Source organism: Pinus tabuliformis, chromosome 7 (assembly GCF_031772625.1).
Source record: "Pinus tabuliformis cultivar Carrire ecotype Pingquan chromosome 7, CPIR1, whole genome shotgun sequence".
Lineage (NCBI taxonomy): Eukaryota > Viridiplantae > Streptophyta > Pinopsida > Pinales > Pinaceae > Pinus > Pinus tabuliformis.
In genome coordinates this window covers 44,120,268-44,134,803 of record NC_142293.1, presented here as the reverse complement: position 1 = coordinate 44,134,803, position 14,536 = coordinate 44,120,268, and the positions used below count along the sequence as shown (strand labels likewise).

Below are 14,536 nucleotides of genomic sequence, written 5' to 3'. Positions count from 1 at the left end.
ATTTGCCAATCACACAGTCAAATTCAGCGTGCCATACTATGATACAATTTACGAAGAGCACGAATTTAGAAGAGGAATAAATATGTTTAGTTATACCATGCGGATATATTTCTTGAAAAAATATCTTCAAAGGTTGGCATGCAGGGTTTTAGTATCGTATGACATTACTTCGTTGAATAGTACGTAGAAACTCAAGAATGACGTATTGATGGCGCAAGTCAAACGCCACGAGTTACGAAGGCACATCAACCTGCAATGGTGTTGGAATATTAATTCCAACTGCACAGCGGTTTTGGAAAATCGCCCGGTCTCCCCGCACTGCCTCTGGCAGAAGGCTATACCCGCAGAGAAGGCCCTGACACAATCAGGAGGCGCCACGGGTCTACTGTACAACAGCTTTACCGCCTGCTCCCCGGACGCTAAAGGTCGTTTTGTTTGCGTGACCTTGACGAGCGAATTGTGTTGGATCGGGTCAGGAGCTCGGATCTGCGCGAAGCTGCGCGGACTTTAACGATCGGGCCCGACGAATGAGGTGGCGACACGTGGCACTGAAGTGACGTCAGCCAACCCCGGCCGCATCAAAAAGAATTTTTTTTTGTGTCGTTTTGTGGTTGACCGCCGTGGAGGAAACGACATGGTTTTAATGCTTCTACGTAGAATTAGGTGGCGGCTTTTAATGTGGTAATGGGCATACGTCCCATATGTTATTTTTTTATATATGTTTTTACGTAGAATTTGGTGAGGCCATTTGATATGGTTATGGGCCACATTTTTTTATGTTTTTATATATGGCTATGTAAGCTCGTGTGTGGCAATAGTTATGTAGTTTTTCTTTTGTTGTGTATTGTGACTGCGGCAGCGCACAGTGGTGTGGGTTAGTTTTTTTTTGTTTTGTTTGTAATGAACGCACAACAGTGCGAGATATCATTGGAATGAATAGAACGAACTGCAGTGCGAAAAGAATTTGAAAACAGGGATGTATTGTATTGCTTGCTCATCGCAAAAGCAAGAGATAGCATGAGATTGGTTTTGTAATACCCACAGCAGTGGAAGACCAGAAGTGAGAGAGAGACAGAGTCTCTCCAGTGAATCCCTCTCTGCGTAGAGGATGAAAGTTGTAACAGTTTTTGTTTTTAAGCAATAGAAAATGTTTTATGCTGTGTAATGGACTGTTATGAGTCATTTTGTTTTTAATAGCTTCGCTGTGCAAAGGTCCTGGAACAAAGGAAACAGAGCATTGGCTCTGTGGTATTTATTTGTTTGGTTTTGGTATTTTCCCATTCAAAAATACCCAACAGTGGTATCAGAGCTGGTCCAGGTTCTTTGATGGTGACAGAGCTAGTCCAGGCTCTTTGAAGACTCAAAGAAGCTGAAGGAAGGTGTTGTTGCAGCAGTCAAATTTCTCCAGCAGTGTGAAGTTTCAGCCAAAAGCATTAAGGTATTCCTCAAGCTTTCCTTTGTGTTACTGTTGAAGAAACAGTCAGTGATTTAAAAAAACACAGTCAAGTATTTAAAGCCTAGATAAGAATGGCGAGGTCAAAGAAGAAAGCCTCCAAGCCTACTAAAAATGTGTCTCCCTCCTCTACTAAAATAGAAGGCAATCCATTTGAATACATTTTATTTGAAACCCCAAAGTTTGATGGAAAATTTGATGTATGGGAAATAATGATGAGGGATTTCCTAATGTCTGAGGGGATTGAAGTCTGGGAGTCAGTAATTGATGACAGCAAGATGGATAAAGAATCCATGGAGTATGATGCACAAGCAACAAAGACTATCTTGGATGGAATCCCTGATTCAGTAAAGAGGAATCTAGGAAAATATACATCAGCAAAGGATATATGGGACAGACTGCATGACCTTCATGCAAAGGGAGCACTGACCATGACAATGAGTCAAGAAGAACCCATCATAGAAGCTGAGAATGAAAAGCTTGACCTCATCAAGCTTCAAGTAAGAGAAAGGGATGAAGAGCTCGCTAAGCTTAAGAAGGAGCTTGACCAATGCAAGAAGAAACATCATGAAGAAGTCATATCCATGACAAATCAGCTGAATAGTGCAAAGAAGCAAGCAGATGTCTTGACAAGTCAACTTGAACAAAGGCACATGAGAGTGAACAAGCTTGTAGAAGAGATTGGACAGTACAAGGTAGAGGTCTCCTCCCTTAAGTCTGAACTACAAGAAGCCAAGAAGCAGGCACAAGGAGCTGAAAAGAAAGTGAAGAGCAGTCAAGCAAAAGATGAAGAAATCTCCAAAATGAAGACAGATATTATCTCCTTCAAAATAGTAGCAGCTGAAGCTACTCGTAGCAAGGAAGAAACTGAGGAACAACTTGCAAAGAAAAATAATGAATGTGAAAAGTTAGAAGAAGAGATTGTCCTCCTAAGGAAGAAGGTTGAAGGGATGAACAAGATCATGAAGAGCTCTCAAGCTTTGGATGACATGCTCAGCTATCACAGATCTCCATCTGATAAATCAGGACTTGGGTATGTAGGTGAACCCTCAAACAAGCATGAGGATGCTTTAAGCAAAGGAGATGTGAAGAAGCCAGAAAGAAGTTGTGAAGCTCCTAGTTCCAGCAAAGGCAAGGAGAAAAATGAAGGCTGCAATAGAAGAAATCCTCCTCCAAGTAGAAAACCAGCTCCAAGAAGAAATGTAGCTGATGGCAAGAAGGCAAGAGGCAATGGTGATCATCAAAGGATCTCAAGGCAGCAAGGCTTCAGAAGTACATCAAGAAAACCTCCATCTCCCAGGTACCAAAGTTCATTTTATGGTTATTGTTATGCTTGCTCAAACTTTGGTCATATGGCAAAAGACTGTAGAGCATTTCATAAAGATAGATGTTGTGGTCTTCGACAACCTCCAAGAAACAATTTTAGAAGAAATCATGAAATGTTATTCATGAACAATGTTGAATGTTTCAAGTGTCATAACATTGGGCATATGGCACGAGATTGTAACTTGACATGGGCTCTTACACAAGCTAGACCCATGCAAAAGAAGAAAGTTACACAAGTATGGAGAAGGAAGGTAATACAGTGTGAAAACCCCTTGAACTCCCCAACTGATCTAAATTTATTTTGAGAAGAGTCTGCCAAAAGAAGACAAGCATACATTAAAGGGGAGCTTGTAATTTTTTATTGCTGAACTGTATTAACAGTGACTCCTTGATGAAGACCTTTTTTTATAAGGGAAGGACATGAAGTTAAATCTGCTATAACAGCAGAAAAGAAATGGGGGCAGTGCTCAAATGTAAAGAGCAGCAGCGCAAGAAGAAAAGTATGCAGAGCATGGAGACCCTCACAGCAGTGGGAGGACAAAACATAAAACAGTAGCTTGAATTTTTTTTGGAGCACATGCATTGAAATGCATAGCAATGGAATGTAGTTTTCTTTTATGAAATGTGAGAGAACATACTCACAACAAAGTGAGTACAATACACAACAGTAAAAAAAAATGTAATGTTTTTCTTCATATGCAATGCAGCATGCAAAGAAATGCATAAAGAAAAACATGGACAACAGATTTTTAATGCACATGGGTGAATGATAATGTGTGGCAGCAGAAAAATGAAAAGAACTGCACAACAGTGCATTGTGTAAAAAAAATGAATGAAGACTAAAATTGTGTGAAGCAAGGGTGTAAAAGAAAAGGCAGCAACCCGTGTTAATTTTTTTTTTGGTTGTGTGGAGAATGCAGCGCAAAACAACGTGAGGATGATTTCTCTCTATGTGCAAGTAATGGAGAGTAAAGAGTTAGTGTATGGGCACACAGCAGTATGATGAAACAAAAGGCAGCCACAGTGCAAATTGCAGAGGCAACGCAACAGCAAATAAAAACCCAGGGATGACAGTCTATGGGTATGGGTATGGACAGCAGTGAATATGAAAAATGCAGCAGCAAGAAGTTATGGACAGCAGCATGATGGCAAGAAGGAGAAGCACACAACAATGCAAATAAGAAAATGCAGCAGCATGAAGTTTTTTGTTGAAAAAATGAAAGGTAATGGACAACAGCAGATGTAAAAGAAATTTTTCCTTACAGCAGTAAATGTAAGTATAGTGAATGTGTTGTTCATTGAATTGAAATGCAATATATGCAACAGCAGTGAATGTAAGAAATATTTACACACAGCAGTGTAAATTTGTAAGTTGGGACAGTGTAATTGTTCCAGAAAAGACAGAGTATTTTGTTTTTGAAAAGTGCACAAGCAGTGCAAGTGTAGACACAGCAGTGTGGGGTAGACACAGTAAAGAAGATGGCACAACAGTGCAGCAGAGAATATGCAGCAGCATAAAAGAACAATGTAATGAGTATGCACAACAGTGCAATGAATGTTTTGTTTTGAAACTGCATCTAAAGCAGTGTTTGGCAGTGATCCCTCTGTGAGAGGAAGTGAAGTTCTTGGTGAATCCCTCTGTCAAGAGGAATGTGCTTTTCAGCACAGTCATTTGGTGAATCCCTCAGTCAAGAGGAAGGTGCTTTTCAGCACAGTGTCATGGTAAATCCCTCTATCAAGAGGATGATGCTTTTCAGCATAGTCACAGGTGAATCCCTCTGTCAAGAGGAAGGTGCTCTTCAGCACATTGTTATGGTGAATCCCTCTGTCATGAGGAAGGTGCTCTTAAGCATAGTTTCAGGTTAATCCCTCTATTAAGAGGAAGACAATTTTGTTTGTTTTTGAACTGCATCAGAAGCAGTTGGTGAATCCCTCTATGTGAGGAAGATATCTTTGTAACAGCAGTACTGAGGAATCCCTCTATGTGAGAAAGTGTTTGGGTATGTCCTAATGCCCAGCAGTTGAAATTAAAGGGGAGTGTTAGAATATTAATTCCAACTGCACAGCGGTTTTGGAAAACCGCCCGGTCTCCCCGCACCGCCTTTGGCGGAAGGCTGTACCCGTAGAGAAGGCCCCGACACAATCAGGAGGCGCCACGCGTCCACTGTACAACAGATTTACCGCCTGCTCCCCGGACGCTAAAGGTCGTTTTGTTTGCGTGACCTTCACGAGCGAATTGTGTTGGATCGGGTCAGGAGCTCGGATCTGCGCGAAGCTGCGCGGACTTTAATGACCGGGCCCGACGAATGAGGTGGCGACACGTGGCACTGAAGTGACGTCAGCCAACCCCGCCCGCGTCAAAAAGAATTTTTTTTTGTGTCATTTTGTGGTTGACCGCCGTGGAGGAAACGACATGGTTTTAATGCTTCTACGTAGAATTAGGTGTCGGCATTTAATGTGGTAATGGGCATACGTCCCATATGTTATTTTTTTATATATGTTTTTACGTAGAATTTGGTGAGGCCATTTGATATGGTTATGGGCCACATTTTTTTATGTTTTTATATATGGCTATGTAAGCCCGTGTGTGGCAATAGTTATGTAGTTTTTCTTTTGTTGTGTATTGTGACTGCGGCAACGCACAGTGGTGTGGGTTAGTTTTTTTTGTTTTGTTTGTAATGAACGCACAACAGTGCGAGATATCATTGGAATGAATAGAACGCACCGCAGTGCGAAAAGAATTTGAAAACAGGGATGTATTGTATTGCTTGCTCATCGCAAAAGCAAGAGATAGCATGAGATTGGTTTTGTAATACCCACAGCAGTGGAAGACCAGAAGTGAGAGAGAGACAGAGTCTCTCCAGTGAATCCCTCTCTGCGTAGAGGATGAAAGTTGTAACAGTTTTTGTTTTTAAGCAATAGAAAATGTTTTATGCTGTGTAATGGACTGTTATGAGTCATTTTGTTTTTAATAGCTTCGCTGTGCAAAGGTCCTGGAACAAAGGAAACAGAGCATTGGCTCTGTGGTATTTATTTGTTTGGTTTTGGTATTTTCCCATTCAAAAATACCCAACAGATGGGTAGGGTGGTGTTGTTTGTCTAGCCCACAATTTTTGGTTTTTATGGTGAAAATTTAAAGAAAATTTGGTGAAAAGAATTTAAGAAATCTAATTTTGGAAGCGTTTGAATCGTTTATTTGATGGTGGAAATGGATTCAACACCATCTTGGGACACTCAAAATCTTGAAGCTTGACAACTATAACCAGGGTTTCCAAAAAATTTTGCTAGATTTTTTCAAAATCCTGCCAAAATTTACAATATTTTCTAGAGAAAATTGTGGCCTCCTTAGACAACTGCGTGAGGTGAAGTAGTATGCCAAAAACGAAGTGTGTTATTTTATTGGGTAGTTTGGTTTTTTTGGCATGTTAATTTTGCTTAAAATTGGCATATTTATCCGTTAATTTTTTTCTGTAAGTCGAAATTTTTATTAATCAGAAAGCATATACAAGGATATCAAAATGCATGTGCTCTCACTGTGACGATTAGGTGTATTGACCAATGGCATGAGCATACAACATACAAAACACAAACTTGCCAGTTGAGAAGTCGAGAGCTTGAGAGGCCTAACATTCCAGAAAACTAACAGAACAAGACACAGACCAGTGAGCATAATCAGTGGTTGGATGTAATTGAAGTAGGGTTTTCCGGCCTAGTACCTGGGGGAGATGAGGGGTGATACATGAATTTGACGTGGTGCTCAAAGTGAGCGATCCAAATTCTGAGTTTTTCAACCTTTTCAATTAGAAAATTCTGGCAGTGCCATAGCACGACCACCCTTTCACGAACATGGAACTAGAAGCACTGGAGCTGTGCGAATTTAGCCATGATGGCCTCGCACTCCTCCCAGCGAGCTTTATCATGGGCGTCCAGACGAGTAGAGATAGTTTTGAGTAGTTCAAGAATTGTCGAGAAGGGACCTGTCCTCCTGGAAGGCGTTCGACCCGTGAACCCAGAGCATCCTTGGCTGGAGCAACCCCGCGTTGCCGAGACATGGAGATGACCTTGCCCACGGCCACCCACACCTACATCACGGGCAAGTTGCGGGACCATTTGACGACAATAGCTCGTCCTGGAAGCAAATGACGAGCTACGACCCTCATGAGTACCTCAAGTCGCACGACTAGAGCCTCTCGCTCCCCTTCTGGAGCTTCCATCCCAAATAGAAACAACATCACCCCAAGACCTGAGACTGAGGAGCGGGGGTTCGGTTTCAAAATGGAGCTCGAAAGGAACCTACAGAACCGAAGAATAAGGACACCCCTAGAAATACAACATGCCACCCAGAACTAATCAAGACCAACTGCAAACTAGAGAGAGGAGACCCAACGCTATGAGCCCCGCCACCCTAAATTTGCCACTCGAGAATAACCAAACTGGGTTAGAGAGGATAGAGTCAAGTAGAAAGAAACAAGCACCTGAGATGAAATTGAAAGGTAATACAAACCCAACATCTGAGACGAGGTAAAACAATGAGGGGTGAATTAAGACAAAGATCCCCAGAAAGCAAGAGCGAGAATGTGAGAATGCCCAAAGACTAGCAATAACCTTGACCTAGAATCACCACCCCAAGAACAACAACACCACCCACAGACCAAGAATTGCGAACACAAAAATCAAAGAGTCAACACCGTTCGCTCCAGAGACATACCCCAAAAGGCCAAGGTGAAGAACCCTTGGAGCAGAGGGAAATAAAGATAGGATTCAGCCAAAATGAATAAAGAAGCATCCATCAGAGAAGGCCGAAGAAGGGAAGTTTCTCGGATAACTTAAGCAAGCAAGGGGATGACACTTGGGGCGTGCTTGTGATGGACCGAACAGAACACCACCGTAGAGCATAAGTCGAAGAGAATGCTAACAAGGAGAGAGGCACAAAACATAGAGAAATGTTAGACAACCGGAGGGAATTTCCATCGATAGGATATAGCAAGAGGAGGAGCGGTGCCATCGCGTCGAAACAAATGCAAACTAGAGGGAAGGAACGATTCACACACACAAGCTCAGGTGAATTAATTGTGGCGTGGTGGAGGGGTTGCCGCCATGCCCTCCCCCACCTTAAACACTGAACAACTAGCATCTATCATGTGATGGGTCGTTGTCTCGGGCCGACACCCCCATTGGGGATGATCCGTTAAAAATTTAGATTTTAGTTATGTAGTTTAATAGTTAGAATATATTAAAAGTTTTTCTTGAGATTAAATTAATTTATATATTAAAAAATGTAATTAAAAAATTGATAATTAAAATTTTTCATTATATAAAAGTAAACCTTTATGGAGAACAATTTAATTGAGATTAGCACATTATGTTGTGTAAATCTTGAGATTCAAGGTTTAAAGGCTTTGTGAGTTAAGTTAAAAAGAAAAAGAAAAAGTTAATGTAGAACTTAAAAGTGAGGAACCCTTGGGATTAGCTTAATTGGTCTTCTTGCTAAAACACTTTGCCATAGAAAAGTCACGGAGTCAATTCTCCTCTAAATCCTCAAAATTAAACTCTGATTAGTTAAACTATAACTCTGAACGATTAAAGGTCCCAACTCAGAATACATTTCATTTCATGGAATAAAAATTACACAGATGTATTACTTTGTAAAGAACCGAGAAAAACTATCATCTTATATACGTGTTATAAGTGGAAACACTGTCTGACAGATAATAAGGGTCCCAACTCAGAATACATTTGATTTCATGGAATAAAAATTACACAGATGTAATACTTTGTAAAGAACCGAAAAAAACTATCATACTTATATACGTGTTATAAGTGGAAACACTGGTGTTCACATATTCCAGACTTTTAGCTAATACATTATACTGCCTGATATTCAAAGCTTCCAATATTTTTGTGATTTCTTTTTTCTTATAAGAGAGATCCCATAGCTGCTTCCATCTGCTGCTGCAAGGCATCATTTCAGAAACTGTATTGCAGCTTCAAGCGCATCAAACGCCTGCGCAAACAAACTGAATCAGTCACTTCATCTTCCAAAATGAAAAAGAGAGTTAGGACTGAGTTGAATCATGCAATGTATAATATGTGCAAAAGGAATGGACTATGCAATAAATATTCAATATTCAAGGGTTGGTTAATAATCTGTCAAAGGAGTTTTAAGAATGCACTATGCAATAAAAAAAAAAAATTGACAAACTATTTATAAGTAGGAGTGGAAACAGAAAAACTTTTCATTTAGAATGTGAGGCTTTCAAAGACAATAAAGAAAGTTATGCAGATATTCTTGCGGCTAACTTTTAAAATAATCTATTTATTGTAAAGTTTCAGCAGAAAGTGGCCAAACTAAATAAAAATAAATTTCTTCCTTTCTTTCTTTCTTGCTATATCTCTTCCCAGACTTTGAAAGTACTTGTACTTTTTCAATTAAGTTCAAATACTAGCTCAACTGAAATTGTGATAATTGACCGCCATGGCCGAGGCAAAGAGATGTTTACCTCATCAAAACCAAAACGAAAAATCATTGTGGCGTTAACGCAAACTAACCATTTCAAATAATCGAACTTTGGAGAACTCACTATCAGATAATCGAAAAGTTACAAGATTGTAAAGAACTACGATAATTTAAGCTTGCCTGCGCTCCTCTTCGACAGAATTACTGCGGCTGCGGTTGCGGTTGCTTGAGCTCGAAGATTTGTAGTTGGGGAAAGGAATCTGGTCTGCTTCGATACGATTCAAGTCCTCTAACAGAATCTCATAATGCTTTTTCACTTCCTGTGGAGTTTTCCCACCAACCATAGCAGCCATTTTGTGCCAACGGTCAGGAGTGTCTTTGTCGTAGATAGCCAAGGCGTTCTCAAACACTTTGTTTTGCTGCGAAGTCCAGTTTGTTACACTATCGCTGGAAGAAGCCGATTGACTACCCATATTTCTGTATCTCTGGAACCAACTCCTTCAAGGTCAAAGTTCAAACGCAAAGTTTAAGGTACGTTTACCAACCAACTCCTTCAAGGTCAAAGTTCAAACGCAAAGTTTAAGGTATGTTTACCAACCTTTCAATCATGGTATATTCATGTAACAAACAAACGGCCCAACTTAATAAACACTCCAAATTTTACTCTAAAATCCAATATAATTATAGAAACAATGAAATGCCCCAAATGTTTGAAATGGTACATGAGCACATAGATAGGTTGGGAGTTTCTATAGAATTCGACCAAAACGTAGAACCCAATGAGCAACTTCAATATAAAACTCCAACCAAAGGAACCAATGTACCAAATTGTTTAAAAGTAAAGTTAAATTAGTAAAAGCATACTAAAATCAATAGCAAAATTTAGAAATGAAAACTAAAACATAGTACCCACTTCCTCCAAATGATCTGGTAGGCAGTAAAATCAGCGGGATTCTAAGGAAAAAACTGTATGAAATACAGGGCTGTGAGAGGACGGGACACACGAGCGGCCCAGAGGGGCATTCCAATTATCAAGGAGCAAGGAATGCAGTTTGCATTGGACACCACGACCTCTTGTGTTCTTATAAACAGTGAGGCAGTTGTCGAATATCTGATACTGTTCTCGAATGAATAATGAGTAACTCGTCTTAGTGTATATAAGCCACACGATGAAGTCTGCATCGAGACAATAGGAATCAGAATTAGAAGAATGTCGCTTTCCACAATCAGAATCCACGAACATGATTCTCTCTCAGCTACACATTAACAACACAACAATAAAAGAAAAAGACAACTAATATTTATAATTAATGGTGTTATTTACTTATTAATGAGCCAGGCTGTATATGTCCACAACTGGATAATGTATTTGTTTAAATCAATCCAACCATAGGTATATACGCCTCCACCATTAATGGGTCAATAATATAGTAAATATTAATTGCGAAAAAAACATCATTTACACTTAAATTCAAGTCAAAGATTTAAATCTAACCTTGAACCTATAAAACTCAAACTCAAGTCAAAAATTTAAATCTAACCGTGAACATATAAAACATATAAAACCAAGAGCATTAATAAATCAATAACATACTAAATATTGATTACTAAAAAACACCATTTACACTCAAACTCATCAAAAAGACTATAAAACACGGAGCATTAATGAGTCAATAACATACTAAATATTGATTACTAAAGAAAACACCATTTGACTATACATTTCAGTTTGTCTACTAACCTATTAAAACATCCATTATTTTTAATAAATTAAAACTGTGATGAAGTTTTGCCAATTTGTAAGCAGGCTTAAAGGTGGAAATGCCATGTCTCTCATCCGCTAACACAACTAACACAACTTTGATTGATGGTTTCTTTTGTTTATGTGGTCACTTCATTCGGGATTGTATTCTTTGAGTATCGAGTCGATATTGGTATATTTGTAATTGAATCAAAGGTAAATGAATAAAAATTCAGATTCTTAAAGTGAAGTGTGGATCTCCCGGGCCATGTTCAGAATCTAGTATCTATTAATAAGGAATAGTTTTATATTGAAATCTAATAAACATTTTAGGACCAAATCATATTAACTTTGATTAGAAGAATTTGTAAGGATTTCATTTAAGGAATATTATAGAAAATTGACAATTCTCATTCATAGTATTTAGACATATATACCAATACATAAAAATTTTAATAAGAATTTCATTTAAGGAGATTATTAGGATTTTTAATCAAGACTAAAATCTACTTACAAATCATAAATATAATCACTAAAATTATAAGAATTTTTAGGAACAAGCACTAATATAAAAATTAGTAGTAGTTAACATAAAAACTATCATTAAAATCAAGTTAATTAATTTACTCTAAAATAGGAACAAAAACACAATAAAATTAATTATAAAATAAAATAAAAATAAATATAAAATAATGAATTAATTATAAATAAACAGAATCTTATTAAGAGGCTTAATAGAATTCTTAATCAAGACTAAAATCTACTTATAAATCATAATTAAAATCACTAAAATTATAAAAATTTCTAGGCACAAGCACTAATATAAAAATTAGTACTAATTAACATAAAAACTATCATTAAAATCAAGCTAATTAATTTACTCTAGAGTAAGAACAAAAACAAAATAAAATTAATTATAAAACAAAATAAAAACAAATATAAAATAATTAATTAATTATAACTAAAAATAAAAATAAAAATAAATAAGAATTTTATAGTTAAATATTAAAAATATTAAACAAATAATTAATTTATTTTTCATTACTAATATTAACATTAATACTGATTATCTCTCAATAATAGGAAATAATCAAAAATCTTATTATAGAATCATTTTATTTTCATAATTAAATTAAATCCAAAATTAAAAAACAAATTATGATAAGGTCGGCTTCCAGTCCCTTTGCATCTCTTAACCCTATTTATTCAGTCGAATGAGATCTATCTTACACAATTACTGATCTATCCTGATGATGAGCCACAATGGATGGCTCGATATGTCGATTCAAACAATCATGGATGTGAGAACTGCGAAAGAAAACTACACACAAAGCACTAATCGCAGAAGCCTCAAAACAATAAAAATAAGAGTGTTGTCATTGGAATTTTGGAATGAAAAATAACTTATTTTTCAGTACAACTTGGTGTGCTCTATTTCTTAAAAGAAAATTCTAGCCCAACCCATTCAAAGGATTTCACTGCTCGATGACAAGCAATTTGATCCTAAGATTAGTCATTGAGCTGGGATTGCTAAGATTAGCTTTAGAAATATCGGTCGACCAACTAATATTATCTTTAGCAATATAGGCCGCTACATACCAGGACTAATATTCTAAGTATTTGTTCGCAAACGTTGAATTTTTTGGAATAGGAATACATGTAACTTCTAAGAAAAGTGCAAAAAAAAACTTACAACAAGCTAAAACATCAATATCGTATATTTTATTTTATTGTTATCAATCAGGAAGGCCAAACTGAATTTCCAACCAGAAAAGAGAATAGTGTGACAATCATTTTATGCCTTGGACAATCACACTATCTTACTATACAGTTACCTCAATCTGCTGCAAATTTATAGACACTGTTTTTGTTGTTCTCAGAAATCAATTCATTTTTGGTGGGGGTTGGTCGAAACTCTTAGAACCTATGGCATTGGGATTCTCTGGAAAAACCCATTTTGGAGCTAGTAATGGTAAACTCCCGCAGGTTTAAAGCTACAGCACAACTCAACCAACAAATTGATAAAAATGGCAATGTTTGTATTAAAGAATTAAAACCCATTGGTCAGCTCTATGAAAGAGAGTCTGAACCAGGAGAGTCTGGCTCTACGGATTGCTCTACATTTTTCATGCACATTACACATTAAATAGAAAACATGGTTTTAGGGAAGTTAGAACAACATCATAAGAAATAGAAACTAATTCCTGTCTTGAGGTTACGTGAACCAACTCTACCTATTCTAGGATATTCTCCATTATATTCAACACTCCCCCTTAATGGAGAATGGGTTCACAAATATGCCTAACATCTCCCTAAAGATTTGAAACTTAACTTTTCCAAGAGGCTTAGTGAAAAAGTCAGCAACATTATCGCATGTATTAAAATATTCCAAATGGATTTCTTTGGATTGCACTTTCTCCCTGACAAAGTGGAATTGTGTATCAATATGTTTAGTGTTTTTGTGAAACACCTGATTATTGGCAAGTTTAATTGAACTTTGATTGTCGCCTCTGATTATTGTTGCATCTATCTGTTCTTCCCCAACATCCTGGAGAACTCTCTGCAACCAAACTACCTCACACATTGCTGGACACATGGCTTGATACTCTGATTCCATTGAGGAGAAGGAGACTATGTTTTGCTTCTTGCTTCTCCATGTGATCACCCTGGATCTAATGCTGAATGCATAACCTGTTATAGATCTGCACTCATAGACATTTCTAGCCCAATTTGAATCTACAAATCCTACCAATCTAACATCAGAGGAGTCAGTGTAAATAATACTGTAATCTACAGTACATTGTAGATACCTCAAAACACTTTTCGCTGCATTCCAATGGCTTTCAAGTGGCTTAGACATAAATTGAATTAGCACACTAACCGCATAAGCCAAATCAGGTCTGGTGGTGGTTAGCTAGATTAGACTCCCAACCAGCTATTTGTAAAGTGTTGCATCCGCCGCTTTTGAGCCATCCTCACACTGCAATTTGATGTTCTGCTGCAATGGTGCCGCTGCAGGCTTATACTGATCCATCCTAAACTTTTGTAATAGGCCTTTAACATACTTTGCTTGGGACATAAATGTTTGACCTGAATCTCTCCAGATCTCAAGACCTAAACAATATCTGAGTTCACCGAGTTGTTTCATTTCAAACACATGTGACATCTGTCACTTGATTTCATTGATTAGATATGTAGCATCACCTATAATGATCAAATCATCTACATACAACGAAATCAACATTACGTGCCCTTGTTCATCTTTTATGGTGTAAAGATTAGGGTCATTTTTACTTCTATTATAGCCAGCTTATAGAAAAAATGAATCAATCTTTTCATACCAAGACCTGGGAGCTTGTTTTAGTCCATAAAGTGCTTTCTTCAATCTACAGAATAAATGTTCTTTTCCTTTCTGGACAAACCCTTCCGGTTGCTCTAGATAAACCTCTTCTTTTAGTTCTCCACTAAAAAATGTAGACTTTACATCTAGTTGGTGCATCATCCAATGTTTCTTAGTAGCTAAAGCGATTAACATTCCGATAGTATTCAATTTAGCTAC

The 14,536-nt window shown here is 37.6% G+C and overlaps 1 pseudogene; it reads right to left on the bottom strand.

The window, feature by feature from the left end:
* Positions 1 to 9,406: 9,406 nt before the first annotated feature.
* On the bottom strand, positions 9,407 to 9,709 carry LOC149245145 (protein RADIALIS-like 4 pseudogene; annotated as a pseudogene).
* Between the last annotated feature and the right edge of the window lie 4,827 nt (positions 9,710 to 14,536).